This window comes from Triticum urartu, chromosome 1, assembly GCF_003073215.2.
Source record: "Triticum urartu cultivar G1812 chromosome 1, Tu2.1, whole genome shotgun sequence".
Lineage (NCBI taxonomy): Eukaryota > Viridiplantae > Streptophyta > Magnoliopsida > Poales > Poaceae > Triticum > Triticum urartu.
The window spans coordinates 158,033,396-158,055,453 of record NC_053022.1 but is presented as its reverse complement, the minus strand read 5'-3'; the positions used below and the strand labels follow the sequence as shown (position 1 = coordinate 158,055,453).

At 43.8% G+C, this 22,058-nt stretch overlaps 1 long non-coding RNA gene across 1 annotated transcript; it reads left to right on the top strand.

The window, feature by feature from the left end:
* Positions 1 to 14,195: 14,195 nt before the first annotated feature.
* LOC125552696 lies at positions 14,196 to 17,907 on the top strand. The gene is made up of 2 exons (XR_007303735.1): positions 14,196 to 14,778; positions 14,879 to 17,907. It is a non-coding gene; the product is annotated as an uncharacterized LOC125552696 (long non-coding RNA).
* The last annotated feature ends 4,151 nt before the right edge of the window (positions 17,908 to 22,058 follow it).

Sequence of the window (22,058 nt, the reverse complement as noted above, 5' to 3'; positions counted from 1 at the left end):
TCATACTTTTCGTACTTGGATCATATGCACTTATGATTGGAAATCTAGCAAGCATCCACAACTACCAAAGATCATTAAGGTAAAACCCAACCATAGCATTAAGTATCAAGTTCCCTTTACTCCCATATGCAACAACCCCCTTACGTTTGCATGACATGGATGGCACGATAGGACAGCACCAAAATAAAATATACAACTCAAACCAATCACGATCATCAATTAGCCCATAAGACAAAACAAATCTACTCAAACATCATAGAATAACCACATATCATTGGATAATAATATATAGTGTTGAGCACCATGTTTAAGTAGAGAATTGCAGCGGGAATAGAGAGGTTACACTGCTGCATAGAGGGGGAGAAAGTTGGTGTTGAATGTAGCAAGGTTGTTGATGTAGATCGGCGTCACGATCCTTGCCCGGGCGGCACTCCGGCGCCACCGAGAGAGAGAGAGGGGGAGAGAGCCCCCTCCTTCTTCTTCCTTGGCCTCCCCCCTAGATGGGAGGAGGGTTTCCCCTCTGGTCCATGGCCTCCATGGCGGTGGAGGGGCATGAGACCCTCTGAGATTGGATTTGCCTCTCTGTTCTCTTCTGTTTCACGTTCCCTAGATCTGGTCTTTCACCGTTTCTTAAATATTCGGAGATTCATAACTTCGATTGTTCTGAAACTTTAACATGATTTTTTTGAATATAAGCTTCCTTGCGCCCTAAGTAGAGCCCTAACCGACTTACAGGGTGCCCACAAGGCACCACCACGCGCCAGGGGGGAGGCTATACCCTGGTGTCTTGTGAAGGTCGTGGACCTCCGTTTGCATTGATTCCACCTCCCAAAAATCACATATATTCCAAAACAATTCTCCATAATTTTTTATCGCGCTTGGACTTCGTTTGATATGGATATTCTGCAAAACAAAAAACATGCAACAAACATGAACTGGCACTTGACACTGGATCAATATGTTGGTCCCAAAAATAATATAAAATGTTGCCAAAAGTATATAAAAGTTGTATAATATTGGCATGGAACAATAAAAAAACATATCAACCACCCGCAACCATGCCGCCCGACCATCATCATGCCCCCCCCCCCCCCCCCCCCCCCCCCCCCCCCCCCCCCCCCCCCGCTGGGCCACTGCCCTGCAGCTAGACCACCACGAGAACAACCAAAGGACACGCCTTTGACCAGATCAGCGACCCAAGACCGGCACCCACTGTGCCGACGACTGGCGGCTCGATCACATCGGAGCACCCGTTCCTCATTTTTTTGACAAAGGGTGGAACTTATTACTCAAAATGAAGCATCAAGCGAATACAATCAAAATGAGCACACACTTGTCCTCTGCATAGATAGGATGCACACAGCCAACACAAACCCACATACACACACAAAAAGTCAAAAAATATCAAAGTCATATAAGACGAACGCTATGCCTAAGCAAGCACCCCCAAAATCCGAAGCGATCAAATCTGCTATCAACAACCTAGAACTGTTCCCCTACAAACCTCCTCACCAGAACACCCTTGTTTCACTCCACCATAGCCGTTGGCCCTGGTCCAAGGGCCGCATCCAGTCCTGAGTAACTCGGCTCACGCCGAATCCCCCGCACATGGAGACACGACCAAACTTCGAGGGAAGAGGGAGGGGAGTGGGGGAGGGGTCCGGCAGTGACGCTAGGGTTTGCCTCCCGCGGCGCTTCCGAGGAAGTGCCGTCAGTCTTAGCTCTTGCCTCATTGCTATGAATATCCAACGGTTCTTGTACTGTAGTATTCAATTAGTGGTTAATTTCTTACGACTTATTGCAAACGACTGCACCAAAATGTCACATGGTGATTATAGTATAGTACTTCCTCCTCTTAGATTTATTAGCCCTCTTAGTATTTTGTTTAAACATTAACCATAAATTTGGCAATATTATTGGATTCATATTCAGAATAAGTTTCCAATGAAAACACTTGTGACCTTTTTTTCATTATTGGATTCATACTCATATTCATATTCCAAAAAATTATATTATTGGATTCATATTCATATTCATATTTATTTACTTTTTTCTCGAACTTGTTACTTTTTGCTATGCCCATCCTAATTATGCAGCAGCCATAATGTCGCTCATGATTATTTGTATCCACTTGCTGCTTCATTTTGAGTTAGTACAAATGCCCTTTATCGAGGAAAAAGAGTTATCATGCCATTGCCCATAAAAGAATCCACACTAGGATAAGCAATATGTACAGAGAAATGGGATGCCTAGGTTCCTTGTGGTGGAACCAACACACCAGAGTTCAAGCCGCCCTAGACTTAGTACTTGTGGTCGCATTTTCCTGGATTTATTTTAGGCCTTTCGGCGATGTGCGTTCAGTAGGAGGAGACACTCTCGTCGACTACGAAGACGTCTATGGCGACTTTGTTAATCTCAAGATGTTGTGCCGGCTCAGTATCGACGGGGTGCTCATAAAGGTTGGGTGTGCATGTGTGGCTAATTTTTTTAAATAATACATTTTTTATTAATTTGCACAATATTACGCCCAAAAAATAATTTTCAAAAATAATACACCGTCAGCCCGCAGCAGGCCGAGTGGACCTAGTCGGCCCACAGCAGGCCGACCGAGGTCCTATCGGCTTGCTGCTGGCCGATTGGCATGTCGACTACCAGTTCAGGTCTAGTCGGCCAGCAGTGGGTCGACAGGTACTAATTGGCCTGCGGTTGGCCGCCAGGGACTAATTGGCCTGCTGTGGGCCGACTGGTGCATGCCACCATTTTTGTCCTGAACGATCCCTGGATTTTTATATAAACTATGACGTATTTCGCGCAACCCTTTCCCCGCATATTTTCCTACCACCTTTTTCCCACCATATGTTCCCGCCAACTCTTTCCCGCCACCCGTTTTCCATCATATGTTCGCGCCAACTCTTCCCCGCCAACCCTTTCCCGCCAACCCTTTCCCGCCATACCGCAGTCATTCTTTCTCGCCATTTTCTCCTCCCTACCTATAAAACCCCCTTCAGATGGAGGAGGATAAGCATTCCAGTGTAGTGTAGTTGAGATGTCTCATTATCCTTTCGATCGTAGTTTTCACCCTGAGATGAGCAGGACTCTTCTGAGGCTAGCTACCGATTTCAGGATGGACAATAGGATAGTTCCATGGGACGAACTCACCGGTAGTGACACCATAATGAATGGGTTGGCTCACGAATTACGTATGTCTGGGTGGCCTGAAAGGACCTATGAGGAGGTACGTATAGAACTTCTTAGGTTGCATGCAAGGTGGAAGAAGGTAGTGGAGCCGAAGTGTGAAACTTTCAGAAGGACTGCAGAAAAGCATCCATTTTTATGGACTGAGGAGAGCGAGGACGAAGATGATATCTTCATGCCGCCGCTTCCGGGTTATGCATCATCAAAGAGCAAGAGTTTTGCATCATCCAAGGGCAAGAGTACTGCATCCTCGAAGGGCAAGAGTTTTGCATCGTCCAAGGGTAAGAGTTCTGCATCCTCGAAGGGCAAGAGTTCTGCATCGACGGAGGATGACGATGATGACTTCATGCAGTTTTTATGATGTATGTTGTAGGTTTAGTTGTACATACCGTTAATTTAGATGTAGTTCTATCTAGTTGTTTGTACTGTCTTGTTGTACGAGCATTATGTTCTATCTAAATATGATGTTGTAGTTGAAGGAAATATGCCCTAGAGGCAATAATAAAGTTATTATTTATTTCCTTATATCATGATAAATGTTTATTATTCATGCTAGAATTGTATTAACCGGAAACATAATACATGTGTGAATACATAGACAAACAGAGTGTCACTAGTATGCCTCTACTTGACTAGCTCGTTAATCGAAGATGGTTATGTTTCCTAACCATGAACAAAAGAGTTGTTATTTGATTAACGGGATCACATCATTAGAAGAATGATGTGATTGACATGACCCATTCCATTAGCTTAGCACCCGATCGTTTAGTATGTTGCTATTTTTTTTCATGACTTATACATGTTCCTATGACTATGAGATTATGCAACTCCCGTTTGCCGGAGGAAGACTTTGTGTGCTACCAAACGTCACAATGTAATTGGGTGATTATAAAGGAGATCTACAGGTGTCTCCAAAGGTACATGTTGGGTTGGCGTATTTCGAGATTAGGATTTGTCACTCCGTTTGTCGGAGAGGTATCTCTGGGCCCTCTCGGTAATGCACATCACATAAGCCTTGCAAGCATTGCAACTAATGAGTTAGTTGCGAGATGATATATTACGAAACGAGTAAAGAGACTTGCCGGTAACGAGATTGAACTAGGTATTGAGATACCGACGATCGAATCTCGGGCAAGTAACATACCGATGACAAAGGGAACAACATATGTTGTTATGCGGTCTGACCGATAAAGATCTTCGTAGAATATGTGGGAGCCAATATGAGAATCCAGGTTCCGCTATTGGTTATTGATCGGAGACGTGTCTCGGTCATGTCTACATTGTTCTCGAACCCGTAGGGTCCGCACGCTTAAGGTTTTGATGACAGTTATATTATGAGTTTATGCATTTTGATGTACCGAAGTTTGTTCGGAGTCCCGGATGTGATCACGGACATGACGAGGAGTCTCGAAATGGTCGAGACATAAAGATTGATATGTTGGAAGCCTATATTTGGATATCGGAAGTGTTCCGAGTGAAATCGGGATTTTACCGGAGTACCGGGAGGTTACCGGAACCCCCCGGGAGGTATATGGGCCTTAGTGGGCTTTAGTGGAAGAGAGGAGAGGTGGCCAGGGCTGGGCCGCGCGCCCCTCCCCCCTAGTCCGAATAGGACAAGGAGAGGGGGGCGGCACCCCCCTTCCTTCTCTCTCTCCTCTTTCCCCCTCTCGAATCCTATTCCAACTAGGAAAGGGGGGAATCCTACTCCCGGTGGGAGTAGGACTCCTCCTGGCCCGCCCTCCTCCTGGCCGGCCGCACCTCCCCCTGCTCCTTTATATATGGGGGCAGGGGGCACCCCTAGACACACAAGTTGATCCACGTGATCATATTCTTAGCCGTGTGCGGTGCCCCCTTCCACCATAATCCTTGATAATATTGTAGCGGTGCTTAGGCGAAGCCCTGCGACGGTAGTACATCAAGATCGTCACCACGCCGTCGTGCTGACGGAACTCTTCCCCGACACTTTGCTGGATCGGAGTCCGGGGATCGTCATCGAGCTGAACGTGTGCTAGAACTCGGAGGTGCCGTAGTTTCGGTGCTTGATCGGTTGGGCCGTGAAGACGTACGACTACATCAACCGCGTTGTGCTAACGCTTCCGCTGTCGATCTACAAGGGTACGTAGATCACACTCTCCCCTCTCGTTGCTATGCATCACCATGATCTTGCGTGTGCGTAGGAAATTTTTTGAAATTACTACGTTCCCCAACAGTGGCATCCGAGCCTAGGTTTTATGTGTTGATGTTATTTGCACGAGTAGAACACAAGTGAGTTGTGGGCGATATAAGTCATACTGCTTACCAGCATGCCATACTTTGGTTCGGCGGTATTGTTGGACGAAGCGGCCCGGACCGACATTACGCGTACGCTTACGCGAGACCGGTTCTCCCGACGTGCTTTGCACAAAGGTGGCTAGCGGGTGACAGTTTCTCCAACTTTAGTTGAACCAAGTGTGGCTACGCCCGGTCCTTGCGAAGGTTAAAACAACACCAACTTGACAAACTATCATTGTGGTTTTGATGCGTAGGTAAGATTGGTTCTTGCTTAAAGCCCGTAGCAGCCACGTAAAACTTGCAACAACAAAGTAGAGGACGTCTAACTTGTTTTTGCAGGGCATGTTGTGATGTGATATGGTCAAGACATGATGCTAAATTTTATTGTATGAGATGATCATGTTTTGTAACCGAGTTATCGGCAACTGGCAGGAGCCATATGGTTGTCGCTTTATTGTATGCAATACAACTGCGCTGTAATGCTTTACTTTATCACTAAACGGTAGCGATAGTCGTGGAAGCATAAGATTGGCGAGACGACAACGATACTACGATGGTGATCAAGGTGTCGCGCCGATGACGATGGTGATCACGATGGTGCTTCGAAGATGGAGATCACAAGCACAAGATGATGATGGCCATATCATATCACTTATATTGATTGCATGTGATGTTTATCTTTTATGCATCTTATCTTGCTTTGATTGACGGTAGCATTTTAAGATGATCTCTCACTAATTATCAAGAAGTGTTCTCCCTGAGTATGCATCGTTGCGAAAGTTCTTCGTGCTGAGACACCACGTGATGATCGGGTGTGATAGGCTCTACGTTCAAATACAACGGGTGCAAAACAGTTGCACACGCGGAATACTCAGGTTATACTTGACGAGCCAAGCATATACAGATATGGCCTCGGAACACGGAGACCGAAAGGTCGAGCGTGAATCATATAGTAGATATGATCAACATAGCGATGTTCACCAATGAAACTACTCCATCTCACGTGATGATCGGACATGGTTTAGTTGATTTGGATCACGTAATCACTTAGAGGATTAGAGGGATGTCTATCTAAGTGGGAGTTCTTAAGTAATATGATTAAACTGAACTTAAATTTATCATGAACTTAGTCCTGGTAGTATTTTGCAAATTATGTTATAGATCAATAGCTCGCGTTGTTGCTTCCCTGTGTTTATTTTGATATGTTCCTAGAGAAAATTGTGTTGAAAGATGTTAGTAGCAATGATGCGGATTGGATCCGTGATCTGAGGTTTGTCCTCATTGCTGCACAGAAGAATTATGTCCTTGATGCACCGCTAGGTGACAGACCTATTGCAGGAGCAGATGCAGACGTTATGAACGTTTGGCTAGCTCAATATGATGACTACTTGATAGTTTAGTGCACCATGCTTAATGGCTTAGAATCGAGACTTCAAAGACGTTTTGAACGTCATGGACCATATGAGATGTTCCAGGAGTTGAAGTTAATATTTTAAGCAAATACCCGAGTTGAGAGATATGAAGTCTCCAACAAGTTCTATAGCTAAAAGATGGAGGAGAATCGCTCAACTAGTGAGCATGTGCTCAGATTGTCTGGGTACTACAATCGCTTGAATCAAGTGGGAGTTAATCTTCCAGATAAGATAGTGATTGACAGAATTCTCTAGTCATCATCACCAAGTTAGTAGAACTTCGTGATGAACTATAATATGCAAGGGATAACGGAAACAACTCCCAAGCTCTTCGTGATGCTGAAATCAACGAAGGTAGAAATCAAGAAAAACATCAAGTGTTGATGGTTGACAAGACCACTAGTTTCAAGAAAAGGGCAAAGGGAAGAAGGGGAACTTCAAGAAGAACGGCAAGCAAGTTGCTGCTCAAGTGAAGAAGCCCAAGTCTGATCCTAAGCCTGAGACTAAGTGCTTCTACTGCAAAGGGACTGGTCACTAGAAGCAGAACTACCCCAAGTGATTGGCGGATACAAAGGATGGCAAAGTGAACATAAGTATATTTGATATACATGTTATTGATGTGTACTTTACTAGTGTTTATAGCAACCCCTCAGTATTTGATACTAGTTCAGTTGCTAAGATTAGTAACTCGAAACGGGAGTTGCAGAATAAACAGAGACTAGTTAAGGGTGAAGTAACGATGTGTGTTGGAAGTGGTTCCAAAAATTGATATGATCATCATCGCACACTCCCTATACTTTCGGGATTAGTGTTGAACCTAAATAAGTGTTATTTGGTGTTTGCGTTGAGCATGAATATGATTTGATCATGTTTATTGTAATACGGTTATTCATTTAAGTAAGAGAATAAATTGTTGTTCTGTTTACATGAATAAAACCTTATATGGTTACACATCCAATGAAAATAGTTTGTTGGATCTCAATCGTAGTGATGCACATAAACATAATATTGAAACCAAAAGATGCAAAGTTAATAATGATAGTGCAAACTTATTTGTGGCACTGCCGTTTAGGTCATATTGGTGTAAAGCGCATGAAGAAACTCCATGCTGATGGGCTTTTGGAATCACTTGATTATGAATCAGTTGATGCTTGCGAACCATGCCTCATGGGCAAGATGACTAAGACTCCGTTCTTCGGAACAATGGAGCGAGCAACAGATTTGTTGGAAATCATACATACTGATGTATGTGGTCCGATGAATATTGAGGCTCGCGACAGGTATCATTATTTTCTGTTCTTCATAGATAATTTGAGCAGATGTGAGTATATCTACTTGATGAAACATAAGTCTGAAACATTTGAAAAGTTCAAAGAATTTCAGAGTGAAGTGGAAAATCATCGTAACAAGAAAATAAAGTTTCTATGATCTGATCGTGGAGAAGAGTATTTGAATTACGAGTTTGGTCTTCAGTTAAAACAATGTGAAATAGTTTCACTACTCACGCCACCTGGAACACCACAGTGTAATGGTGTGTTCGAACATCGTAATCGTACTTTATTTGATATGGTGTGATCTATGATGTCTCTTACAGATTTACCGCTATTGTTTTGGGGTTATGCATTAGAGACAGCTACATTCACGTTAAATAGGGCACCATCTAAATCCTTTGAGATGACACCGTATGAACTATGGTTTAGCAAGAAACCTAAGATGTCATTTCTTAAAGTTTGAGGTTGCAATGCTTATGTGAAAAGTTTCAACTTGATAAGCTCAAACCTAAATCGGAGAAGTACGTCTTCATAGGATATCCAAAGGAAACTATTGGATACACCTTCTATCACAGATCCGAAGGCAAGACTTTTGTTTCTAAATTCAGAAACTTTCTAGAGAAGGAGTTTCTCTCGAAAGAAGTGAGTGGGAAGAAACTAGAAAACTTGATAAGGTAATTGTACCTTCTCCCTTATTGGAAAGTAGTTCATCACAGAAATATGTTCTTGTGACTACTACACCAATTAGTGAGGAAGCTAATGATGACGATCATGTAAGTTCAGATCAAGTTACTACCGAATCTCGTAGGTAAACCAGAGTGAGATCCGCACCAGAGTGGTACGGTAATCCTATTCTGGAAGTCATGTTACTAGACCATGACGAACTTGCGAACTATGAGGAAGCGATGATGAGCCCAGATTCCGCGAAATGGTTTGAGGCCATGAAATCTGAGATATGATCCATGTATGAGAACAAAGTATGGACTTTGATGGATTTGCCCGACGATCGGCAAGCCATAGAAAATAAATGGATCTTCAAGAGGAAGACGTACGCTGATAGTAGTGTTACTATCTACAAAGCTAGACTTGTCAAAAAAGGTTTTTGACAAAGTTCAAGGTGTTGACTATGATGAAATTTTCTCACTCGTAGCGATGCTTAAGTCTGTCCAAATCATGTTAGCAATTGCCGCATTTTTATGAAATCTGGCAAATGGATAAACAAAACTACATTCCTTAATGGATTTAAAGAAGAGTTGTATATGATGCAACCAGAAGGTTTTGTCAATCCTAAAGGTGCTAACAAAATATGCAAGCTCCAGCGATCCATCTATGGACTGGTGCAAGCATCTCGGAGTTGGAATATACGCTTTGATAAGTTGATCAAAGCATATAGTTTTATACAGACTTGCGGTGAAGCCTGTATTTACAAGAAAGTGAGTGGGAGCACTACAACATTTCTGATAATTATATGTGTATGACATATTGTTGATCGGAAATAATGTAGAATTATTATGCAAAGCATAAAGGAGTGTTTGAAAGGATTTTTTCAAAGAAAACCTCGGTGAAGCTGCTTACATATTGAGCATCAAGACCTATAGAGATAGATCAAGATGCTTGATAAGTTTTTTTTTCAATGAGTACATACCTTGACAATATTTTGAAATAGTTCAAAAATTGGAACGGTCAAAGAAAGAGTTCTTGGCTGTGTTACAAGGTGTGAAATTGAGTAAGACTCAAAGCCCGACCACGGCAGAAGATAGAAAGAGAATGAAAGTCATTCCCCATGCCTCAGCCATAGGTTCTATAAAGTATGCCATGCTGTGTACCAGATCTATTGTATACCCTACACTGTGTTAAGCAAGGGAGTACAATAGTGATCTAAGAGTAGATCACTGGACAACGGTCAAAATTATCCTTAGTGGAATAAGGAAATATTTCTCAATTATGTAGGTGACAAAGAGGTTTGTCATAAAAAGTTACGTCGATGCAAGTTTTGGCACAAATCTGGATGACTCTAAGTCTCGATCTAGATACATATTGAAAGTGGGAGCAATTAGCTAGAGTAGCTCCATGCAGAGCATTGTAGACATAGAATTTGCAAAATACTCACGGATCTGTATGTGACAGACCCGTTGACTAAAATTATCTCACAAGCAAAACATGATCACACCTTAGTACTCTTTGGGTGTTAATCACATAAACGATGTGAACTAGATTACTGACTCTAGTAAACCCTTTGGGTATAGGTCATATGACAATGTGAACTATGGGTGTTGAATCACATGGCGATGTGAACTAAATTATCGTCTGCTAATCCTCCGCGCTCCGCGTCTACAGATCCCCGCAGCCTCGCCCGCAACTTCCTAATTTCCGGATCGATTCCATGAATCAGCAGCAAACCTCGCGTCGCCGCTCCTTCCTTCCCTCCTCCCGTGCGCTCCCCCCCCATTCACCCTGCCTCCCGTCGCCGCCTGCGCTCCTGCAAGCCGCCGCCGACCTCCTTTGTCGGTCAGTCGTGCCCAACGCCCTCCTCCTCCTTTCTCTCTCCCTCTCTCCGTCCCCGTGCAGGACGCCATGGCCATGGACCAAAGCTCCGCCGGACCTTCCATCGCGACTGCCAATCTTCCTCCTGACCAGATCACCATCGCAGCTGCTGCGGTCCAGGCTGGCCGCCGTCTTTTGCGGGTTCGTGGCCACGTTTTCCTACTAAACCGTGGCCGCCACTTCCTGCTAGATTAGCGGACAGGGAGAAGAAGGAAGAAGTTGCAGTAATCAGAAGTGGCGAACCAGGGAGGGGACACAGGATGATGAGTATGAATCATGAGATAAACTTCGACTGAAAAAACATGATTCTAAGGTTAGCCCCTTTTCTTCGCTAATGTCTGATCCTTTCTCCTCCGCCCCTAGATTTTTTTTCTGGTAGGTTATGTACTCTAGAACACCTATGCTAGGCTACGTATTTTTTTCTGCGACAAATCATGGATTAAGCTCTGCGGCAAGTTGTGTTCACAACTTTTAATCTAACTGTGTTCTTACATAAGAGCAAATTTTCCCAACAAACGGCAGAACAGAGGCCCCTCTTTCAACTTGCCGCAGATTGGTTATCCCATAACCAGATGTCAGAGGGAGAAATTCAGCTCCATAACCTCCATATAAATACCATCATCCTTGTTCCCTCCTTCCCACTTCTGTTACATGTTTACTTTTCTGTGTTGGCATGTCCTACAAATGCTGCACTTTTTTTGCCCTTCTCAGTAAATTATTAGAAACCTAGACTCATGCGCAAAGGAATTATTTGATTCAGTGCTTTGTCAGATAAAAAACAAAATCTTTCTAAGTAGTACATGTCCTATTTTGCAGGTGATATATACTCGAGGGCATGAAGACGGGTATTTAATAATACTCCAGGTGAGATATATGCAGGTGTTATGAATTGTGGTTTCGAGGAAAACAATGATGGAACTCAATATGCAACCGCTAAGTTTCTGAAGCTTGATCAACATCTTTTATCGAGCAGTGCTATACACACGATCGTGTGCAGACGATGTGTGCACGACAAGGCAATCAGCTCCGTCCATTGCATGGCAACAGCAGGCAGCAGGCCGCTAGATGCGTATCGTGCAGTGGTCGTGCACACATTTGTCGTCTGTGAAGCAGTTCCGTCTTTTACCAGTTGTTAATTAGTACTAGGATTCATATGGATGTCTACTATTTTTCAGGAAACTCAAGACATGATGGTTCTGTTTTGGACGGAAAAGAAAAGTAGGACCACTGTGTTAACCCAATGCTTAGGTGATTAACTGTAGATCAAACAATTTTTATCACCTGTTTACGCAGTATGGAAGTGCACATTGTTATTGGTGAGTGACCTTCTTGGCATATGCAGATTTTCTGCATTCTGAATTTTTAGCCCTTGTGATTCTTGTAGGTTATGCTTTATTCAGGCGTATCACTTGTACTTCCATTGCTCTACATTTTACTTAAATCACATATTTGACACCTTGTACAATCTGCAGTTAATTACAAAATCCCCAGAGTTGCAGAGGTGTTCTAGATTATTTCATTAGTCCATTTAGAGCATGTCAAATGGAGCATCTTATTTAGGGATAAAATCAACTTTCCTCTGAAGTCTGTTGCTGGTACCGCTCTTTTATATGGTGGTCTGAACTGGTCACGCTCTTGTGATAGATTACTACATCTAGCTGAAGTTAATAGCGCAAGGTGCTTGCTTAAGCTGCCAGCATGTAAGAAATACTAACATATTTGTTACCATTGTAATATGATATCTCAATTAGGGTGCGCGTGTGCGTATGCGTGTGCCCTTGTAGCTGGTCTATTTGCAAATGGAACTGCTCCAAAAAAATTCAATTAGAGCTAGCTAATAGTGACAGATAACTACATCTATGTGAACCTGCATTGTCCTACAGTCATACATACTTTGAGCTAGCTGATAGTGACAAAGTACTACATCTATGTGAACCCGTATTATCCTGCTATGCTTCTCTTGACCCTCTTTGCTTTGCATTTCAAAAGTTGACCCTGAATTTCTAAAAACATGCTTTCCTACTGGTAAACTGGTAAGCTACATATGTAGTGTACTGGAATGGATAGCAATTAGGATAGCAAAAGTGGGGAATCGGGAGTACCTCAAATCGGAAATAAGCACAACAGAGTGCCGAAGTGGGGAATAAACAACCAGCGTCGGCTTGCAGTTGCAGGGGCACCAGCCGCCGCGGCACTGCTGCCGCTGCACCTGGGCAGCACGCAGCGCAGCCGCACAGGGTGGTGGGAGCCGCCGACGAGCGGAGTCTTCGAGCGCCGGGCGAGCTAGACGGAGAGGAAGGACGCGCAATTGCCACGGCAGATGATCCAGTGGAGATGAGTCTCACGCCTCCGCGCCCGCCTTCGTCAGCACCTAGCACTGGGGCGGCCCGCGAGCATGCCGAGCTCGAGCGGATCCTCGGGCACTTCAGCGACCAATTCGACGAGGAGGAGCTGAGAAGAGCGGGGGAGTGCGAGACCTCGCGCCGGCGGTGGGGACAAAGGGAAGAGGCGGCCTGATGAGGTAGAGAGATAGAGAGAGAGAGCTGTGGCCACCATGAAATGGGGAGCGGTGGTGAGAGAGCTGTTGCCACAATGATGAAGCGTCAGGCGTGGAGAACTGAGATGGAGCATCGGGTGTGTCTCTTTTGTTCTTATTTTTTCTTGATCGATAGCCCTTTTGGTCAAGTAACAAGTACTTCACGCATTAGTTGTAAAAAAGAACAAATATATACGCACATACACTTAAAAAATACACGCGTTGGAAAATTCATTTTTTTTAAACACAGTACAGACACAACCACTCATATATACGCACATACACTCACCCTATGAACTACACACACCCTACCCGAATGAGCACCTCCAAAAGACTGAGCCGACATATCGTATTGAGATTTTACAAAGTCACCGATGGAAACGTCTACTTCCACTGAACGCGCATCGTCGAAAATCCTGAAATAAATTTAGGATAAATGTAAGGATCGGGACTTGAACCTTGGTGTGCTGGGGATACCACTGTCCACCTAACTATTCAACCATCCAATAAATTCATTTTTCTATGGATGCCTTTTGGTCATTTTCAATCTGGCGTGTTCGGTTTGACTCTTTTTGTGGGTAGAACTTGTATTACTGTAGAAGTTCAAAATTACATTTCTCCTTATATAAATCGGTAACCTCTCTAAGTTCGGAGGCCGACCAAACGACATTTCTACTTGCAGTTCTTGCAAATTTAGCAAAAAAAACACTAACCACATTCTGATTTCGATTGAGATGAGTAATACGAGTCAGACGAAAAGACCTCAAATGCTTGATCTCCGTTACCAAAGACTCGTAGGCTCGGTAAAAAGGATTGGCTAGAAAGTAAGATTTAAAATAGATGTTTTTATTATAGATTATACGTGCATTGTACGTGCATGTTTACTAGTGATAAAAGAAAATCTGCATTGCGCGTACATTTCTTACTTTTCTACGGAATTAGCCGGCAAACCAATCCCGAAAAACATGTCGCGAGGACATTTTTACAAAAAAAAAAACTCTAGCTTCTCCCGACCAAACCTGCGCTCCTTGTCGTCCTCCTCCGACAGAAGCAGCAGCTGCGCTGCTCTCCGCCGCCGCAGCTTCCCTGCTCCCCGCCGCCGCAGCTGCCCTACTCCCCGCCGCCGCAGCCCCCCCGGCTCCCCCGCTCTCCCGCCGCAGCTGCCTCCTGCTCCGCTGCCGCAGTTGCCGCCCGCCTGCCTCCCCAAGCTCCCCCCTTCCTCAAAAAGACCTTCAATTTCCCCAGCTACCGCCGCGCTCTGCTCCGGCTGCGCCGGAACTGCCGTCGGAGAGCCCGGAGGCGCCGGATCTGGACCACCAACAACAACGTAAAGGCCGATGAGCAGCCAGGTGTCGTCCTCGCCGTCGACGACGACGGTGTCGTCGACGCCACGGAGCGAGGGCGAGATCCCCCAGTCGGCCAACGTCAAGAGTTTCGCCTTCACGGAGCTGATTTTCAGCTGGCTGCTGCTGCTGCTGCCCCCGGTAGCGCCGGCACCGTGCTGCCGCGTCCGGCACTCGCACCGGCGGCCGGCGGGGCACGCCTTCAAGTACGCCGTGCGCTACGTCCTCGTGGACCTCGACCACCTCGTTGTTGTTGTAAATTTTCCTCATTTGCGCTGAAGTGAGTCAGTTCTTTGTTTGATGAAGGCGTCTACTGACGGTACCCAAGAGCGTGGGGTACGATCAGAGAACAAGATGAATAATCAGCTACTGCTATGACGCAGCGGTGCAAGAACAAGATGAACACCTCAACATGTGCATTGCTGGTTAGTGTTTACATCTCCATCTTCTCTGTTACTCAAATGTTCTGAACTTTCTGAATCTCTGAACCACTTTACTGAATGTGAGTAAAATCTGTTCATTTTCTGAACCACTTCACTGAATGTGTGTAAAATCTATTCATTTTCTGGTTGGAATATTTGGACTAGTTCTGCTAGTTTAGAGTTTGGAGTATTTGCACAGTTAACTGAACAATTTTGCACAGATAACTGAACAGTTTTGCAAGCATTCGATCTATGAACAATTTTGTTTTCTGTAAGATTTATACTGTCTCTAAATTCAGTCATGAACTATGAACTCTGAAATTAGTACTGTCCCAATAGCATTTTAAATATTCAAGTTAGGACTGCACTTTTAAAGTTCAAGATACTCCTGTAAATTAAACCTCAACTTGCAGAGTTGTTGTTTTTAGTTAACTGAAATTATAGTGACTACTCCTACTTTTTCCTTCTCCTCTGTTCTGAAACTTCAGCTATCATATCTACAGTACCTAGCTACTGTCAGAACAGAACACTGTATATCTATAGCTTCATTTTAGAAATTTAATGAGTGCATTTCTAAAATGGCAAAGATTATGGCGCAAAGATTAGTTACATCACATCAAGCATGCCATTCCATCTTTGATTCTGTTTTTGATGGAGTACTAGGTAACCTTGTGAAGTGAATAATGAGCATGGGCAATAAATATCCACTACTACTCCCACATTATGTCTTTGATTCTGTTTTTGATGGCACTAAATCTTGAAAATACTAGCAGAAGTAATATTGTCAACCACTGGGCCCCAAGGAGATATCATCATCAGTAGATATCTACAATTTTATTACTGGAGCCACCATACAAACCATGCAAACCTCATACTCTTTTGTTAGCTGAGAAGATCTGCTCTAGCATTTAGCATAAGGATTACCACCACTACTATCTTATGTTGTGTAGGTACTTAGAAGTTAATTAGGATCTTAGCTTAGAAGACCTGCTCTAGCACTAAGCAGAAGTTAATTTGGAGTACTATGACTTTTTGACAGTCTGTAAAACGGGGCACTTGCTTCGCAGGAAAATTGAAACTGAAAAATTGCAAGAGTTTTGCTTGATGTTATACTGCTATCTCATATTGAAACTGAAAAAGTGAAAATTTGTAAGAGTTTTGCTTCATTTGGAGTACAAGTCCAAATCTGTATTGACAATACATGTTCTATTTTTCTATTGTTGATCAGATCCATATTGTCCTAAATTGCAAAGTAAGTTAGCACAAATTCAGTTTTAATCCAAATTATTCAAATAAATCCAAATATTTTAAATTAATCCAAATCAATTCAAATAAATCCAAATAACCCAAATTAATTCAAATAATCCAAATTAATCTAGTTAATCTAAATAACCCAGATAATTCAATTAATCCAAATAACCCAAATTCAATAACACAAGGATTAGACAAGGCATACATAAGGAGATGACATAAGAGCCTCTTTATCCCCTCTTGACACAAGATTACACAAGACATACACAAGGAGCACCTGACTACATGACATAAGGGCCTCTTTGCCCCCTCTTGACTACATTCTTTCTCTGGCCACTTCTTCCCTTCCCTTTACTTTTTTTCTTTTCCCTTCTCTAGCTAATTCTTTCCTTTCATTTTCTTTTCCTATTGCAATTTCCATTTCTTCTATAGTGGCCCTAGTATCAACAACTACCCGACTGTCGCAATATACATTGGTTATTTCCAGTCCAGCATTTTGAAAGCGATCCTTGTGCAAGTGGGGCAACTTATATTGATTTCCTCCTTTGTCTTTCATAACTTCAAACATAACTGCTTCTAATGTGATAAAGCTTCTGTGCAACTTGTCGGGATCGTAGTTCTCGAATTCCTCTTCCACACCCTGTACCAGTTCTTGGATGTTTGTAGGTGACCTGCAGTCGGTTAGAGACTGGAGAGAGTTATGGAAGCAGAGGTCCAAACAATTTAACTCAGGGCTATTTGGGGGCTGTTGTAGCAATCGGATGTCAAGATCAGTTTGTTCCACAACTTCTCGAAAAGCTACATCATTGGGAAGGACATGAGGCTTTGCGTTATCCTGTTGGATGAATATTGTTGCTCCCTCATCATCGTCAGGCCACTTATCCTGAATTGTCGGGATAACCTTATTGATCAGATAATCTCTGCACACAGGCCTGGTTACTTTCACTGATGTCAACACTTTTGTTCCCTTTGTTCTGTTCTGACTTGTCCGCTTCGCCTCACTCTCTTCGACGAATGCCCAAATGCCGATCTTCCCATCGAATGTTAGCTCCCCCTCATTGTTATATCGAGGCCTGGCAACAGCTGTTAGGAACATTACCTTCCCAATTTTGTGAGTGTTTGCCACGGTGCGCTTTGGTTCAGGCTCTCTTGGAAGTACATAGTAACTATTCTTCACTCTCGTCATGTCAAACCACTTCTCATCGATGTGAACCATATTCGTCATTGGTTTGAACATAGCCCGAGAAGTTGAGATCGAATTGTCATCGACCATGGACATACAAAATTTCAATCTCGCAAGCTTGTTCTCTAGCTTGAGGTGAGGCTTCACAGTGCTTGTGATGCGGTTGAGCTCATTCAACTGGAACCTCTTATGTAGGGTCGATCGGGCCACACCTAGAGACCGTGCCAGAGATCGAATTGTTCTTCTTTTATTCAGTGGGATTGTTGAGGTCCTCTCTAGATCTAGCTCCTTTCTCTTTCGGCCAGATCTTCCCGGCTTCTTGCTTGAGACATCTACTTCTTTGCCATCGGATTTGCTTTTTGGTGTCTTCCCAGATTCTTTCAACAGATCGTACACTTATGTCCAACAGGTTTGAGACTAGCAGCTTGTCGTCTGGTTGAACAGACCCATCTCTGAGCTCGATTACCAGCAAGGCGAAGTAAACACCATGCCTCTCCTTATCTGACAATTCTCTTCTCTTCTCTTGAAGTATCCAATTCATAACTTCATCCTCTTCCTCTTGAGCTTCATCCTCTTTCCCTTCATCTTCTTGAGGCATCCAATTCATATCTTCATCGTCTTCCTCTTGAGGCATCAAGTCAAATCCATAGATGCATTCTTTGCCACTTGAGGTTCCTCCTCTTGAGGCATCAAATTCAAATTAATACCTTCATCGTCTTCCTCTCGAGGCATCATGTTCAAATCAATAGTTTCATGTTCTTCCTTTTGAGGCATCAAGTTCAAATCCATAGTTATGTTTCCTGCCATCAATGACAAAAGATGAGTACACCATGGTACCATAACAAGAATACACACACACAAAATGAGTATGCAAGTCAAACAAGAAATGCATTTGCACTAGTCAGACAAGAATACACACACACACAAAGTAGTAGTAGGAGTACTACTGTCAACACTTTTGCACTAGTTCTGCTAGATATGATCATGAGTAGATATCTACAGTTTTACACTGCATTTTAACTGAATTTTCAGATTATGATCATGAGTACTCCATACACATGTCCAGATTAAACAAAAAGTATCATGTTCAAGCACATGTCAGATTAAACAAAAAAAGATCATGTTCAAGCCAAATTTGAAGATTGCAAATGACCATGACCATGATCAGCAGCAATTTTGAAAGCAAAATTCAGTAAACAAAATTCTGTCCAGTCCTGTCATTTTGTTTTCAGTCAGATTTGTATCCGCTGGGCACTTTAAATTTAGATTAATTCAGATCCATGTTGTCCTATATTGCTACTGCAGCTAGAGTGGAAGTAGGAGTAGGAGTAGCTTCAACTACAGCAGGAAAAAAACTACAGTAGGAGTAACACTGTAATAGTGTCCTTGGAGTAGCCAGAGGACATGTGATGATCTGCTAGAGTATCGGTTTGGAAATACTTTGGCATGGTTGAACTGATCTATTTTTTTCTCTCTCTCTCAGAGATAGTTCAGAAGCAGATTTTGTGTTGCAATCATCACACTTAGGAGTAGTTTGTTCATTTTAAATGGTCATTTAGTTTCAGTTCAGTTAACACTTCCTTGCTTCAGTAATTAGTTCCTGTATATTGTCCAACATATGAATTAGTTCCTGATATTGACATTAATTTTTCATGTAGGCTCAATGCTCCTGATATTAGAGCAACTTTTCATTCTGAAACTTTTAGCCTCAAATTGCAGACCTCCTGTGCATCCCTTGAATAACAAACATGCAAAAGGCTGGGAGTCTGAACTCTAGCCTATACTTTGTGACAAGTAATCAACTGTTATTGCTTTTTGTAGAGGCCATCTTGAAGCATCTTTACTATAGGAGTACTCTGTTTAGAACATGAAGCAATTCAGTAGACATTTTTACAAGAATTCAGGTAGATTTCTTCATTTGGAGGAATTTTTTCTGCTCCATTTGTCAATTGGATCAAATACTCTACTTCACCATAAAGAAGATTTTTCTGCTCATTGTACACACAGTTTTACACACATCATAAGCAGAAGTACCAATTGAAGTTTTACATCACCATCACACAGTTTTACTGTACCTTCTTCAGGGTGCAGTGTAGTAGCAACAGCAGCACGGGCAGGGTCAATGGAGCATCAGCACGGGCAGCTCAGTGGAGCAGCAGCAGCACGGGCAGGCGGGCAGCTCAGTGGAGCAGCAGCAGCACGGGCAGGGTCAGTGGAGCAGCGGCAGCACGGGCAGGGTCAGTGGAGCGGCAGCAGCACGGGCAGAGACCACCGGCGACAAGGGAGAAGCAGCCGCACGGGTGTGTCGGCAGGGGAGAAGGAGCAGTACGGGTGCGCGGGCGTGGGAGATCGACGAGGCCGCGCTGGAGATCGAGGATCACGTGCGCGAGCTCCTGGTCCACCGGACCATGGAGGCAGGCTCCGGCGACGCCGATAGGGGATCACGGCGGCGCATGCGCCGGAGCTCGAAGAGGATGCACGGGAGCACGAGGAGGATGTGCGCGGGCTTCAGGAGGATGCGGGGGAGCTCGAGGAGGGACGTGCACGGCCTCGCGGAAGACGTAGCGGGAGAATTCGGCGACGCCCGCTGGTAATCGAAGAGGGAGAGGACCGCGGCGGCGCAGGTCTGGGCTTCGGCAGTGGAGGAGGTAACTGCCGATGGCGGCGAGAGCTTGTACTTGGCGACGGCGGAGGAGCTCAGCTGGGCTCGCCGGCCCCTAGCGAATCACGCAGCTGGGCGGCACCGGCCCCTGGCGATGCGCAGGCGACGGACGGAGGAAGAAGACGGGGCGGAGGGATTTGTTTGAAATGCTTTTGAAACCACGAGGTTTTTTTTGCAAAATTACCAATGAACTATGCCCGCGACATGTTTTTCGGGACGGAGGGAGTATTTTGTCAGATATTTTTTGTTGGTATAGAAAGACACATCATCACAGTGTTAGCACTAGCTTATCCATTGGTCATAATCACAGCGAATCGAGAGAAATGCATGAAACACGACATTGTAATTCGAAGACAGCAATTGAGCAAGGTCGATGCATATTCAGCTTTTTTGTGTGTGTGTGTGTGTGTGTGGACGCATGTTTAGTTTGTAACCTGCTAAAGTTCTAAATTATGATATGTTTCTTCGCGCCAGATAAGTCTTGATGCAATCCAGTCAGCTGGATACATCACAATTAATAATAACTCAAGGTACCTCAAGAAAAACCAAGCGGTCAGCTTGGTAAGCTACCAACAAAAATTACAATCGAAGGTGCCTCAAGGAAAAAAACAGAAGTGATGAAACAATCCAAAATGACAGCAACCAAGTTGAGAATTGAATATAAATATTCATTTATTCACGACAGTATATATGTTTTCTTACATATATATGAAACTGGTGTGCCTTTCATGACATATTCTCGAACAGAAAAAAAAAAGATACAAATCAAGGCAGTACGATTCAAGAGCATGTTGCGCTTTTCATGGTTACATGTATATGTTTTGTTTAACCTAAGTAGCTAATCTTTGTGGCACCAGCTAGCTAGCCAATATGTTGAACGGCATATGCGCCATTCATGTAGATCGATATGTGTGAAATGTAGAGAAAATATATTCACTTCAGTAGAGGATCGGCGAGCTAGTGGTGACCGACTCCGGGGCTCGGAACTGAGCCCTTAACGACGACCTGGCTAGCACGCCTACGCTTGGCACCGGTGATCTCAATGTTCCCAGCAAACGTAACAGGGATTGGCGGTGGTGGCGCCCTGAACACTTGAAGCAAATCTGGAGATGACGAGTATCGAGGTGGGCTGATCGTCTTCTCAGCGAGCATCTGTGGTTGATCACTTGGCATCATCCTAGCCTGCACAACAGAGTGCGGCAATGCCAACGCAAACAAGGAAAGTATCATAATGGCACGCGAGGAAGCCATGTCAATAAAATCGATCGAGCTAAGTTCGAAGAGTCTAATGTGAGTGTATATCTGTACGAAATTCTTTGTGTAAGAAGGAACGGAATGGGTTTGTCGTGTGTGTGCAAATATGCGATGAGGTGAATGTGAGCAGCCTGGGCATGTATTTATAGGTGACGAGAGGTAGGAGTTGCAGCTGGCCACCAAGTATGTGCGACTGTGTGTGGAGTGGCGGTGATGATGGAGTTCGTGGCTTAGTCAACTTAGTGAGAACACATCACTATCACGTTTTCTTTGGACCGACACAAATAATAGAGCTTGTTTGTCAAGTTCATTTTATCGGGCACTTGGTAAAGATGAAAAAAGTCGAGTACATCGGAAAAAACCACCGGAAAAATAGCGCGCTATAGTGGCGCAAATAGCACGTTGTAGTGTGTTGAAAAATGGCTCTTTAAATAATTCAGTGTATAATGTCTCGTTAATAGCACGTTTTAGTGTGATGTAGCATTGCTAATAGACTAGGCTATTTTGCTATACCATGCTATTTTTTTCATTGGAAAAAACATAGCAACGACAAAGAACTCGGCAAAACGAGCACATTGCTGAGTGCAACACTAGGCAAAAACCTAGAACTCGGCAAATGGCTGGACACGAGTCCCAAGTGGCGATAGCTGAGGCCTGAGGGAACATTGACGTTGTCATAGTGTTTGATGAGTTGGGTCCTCGCAAAGATTTTGC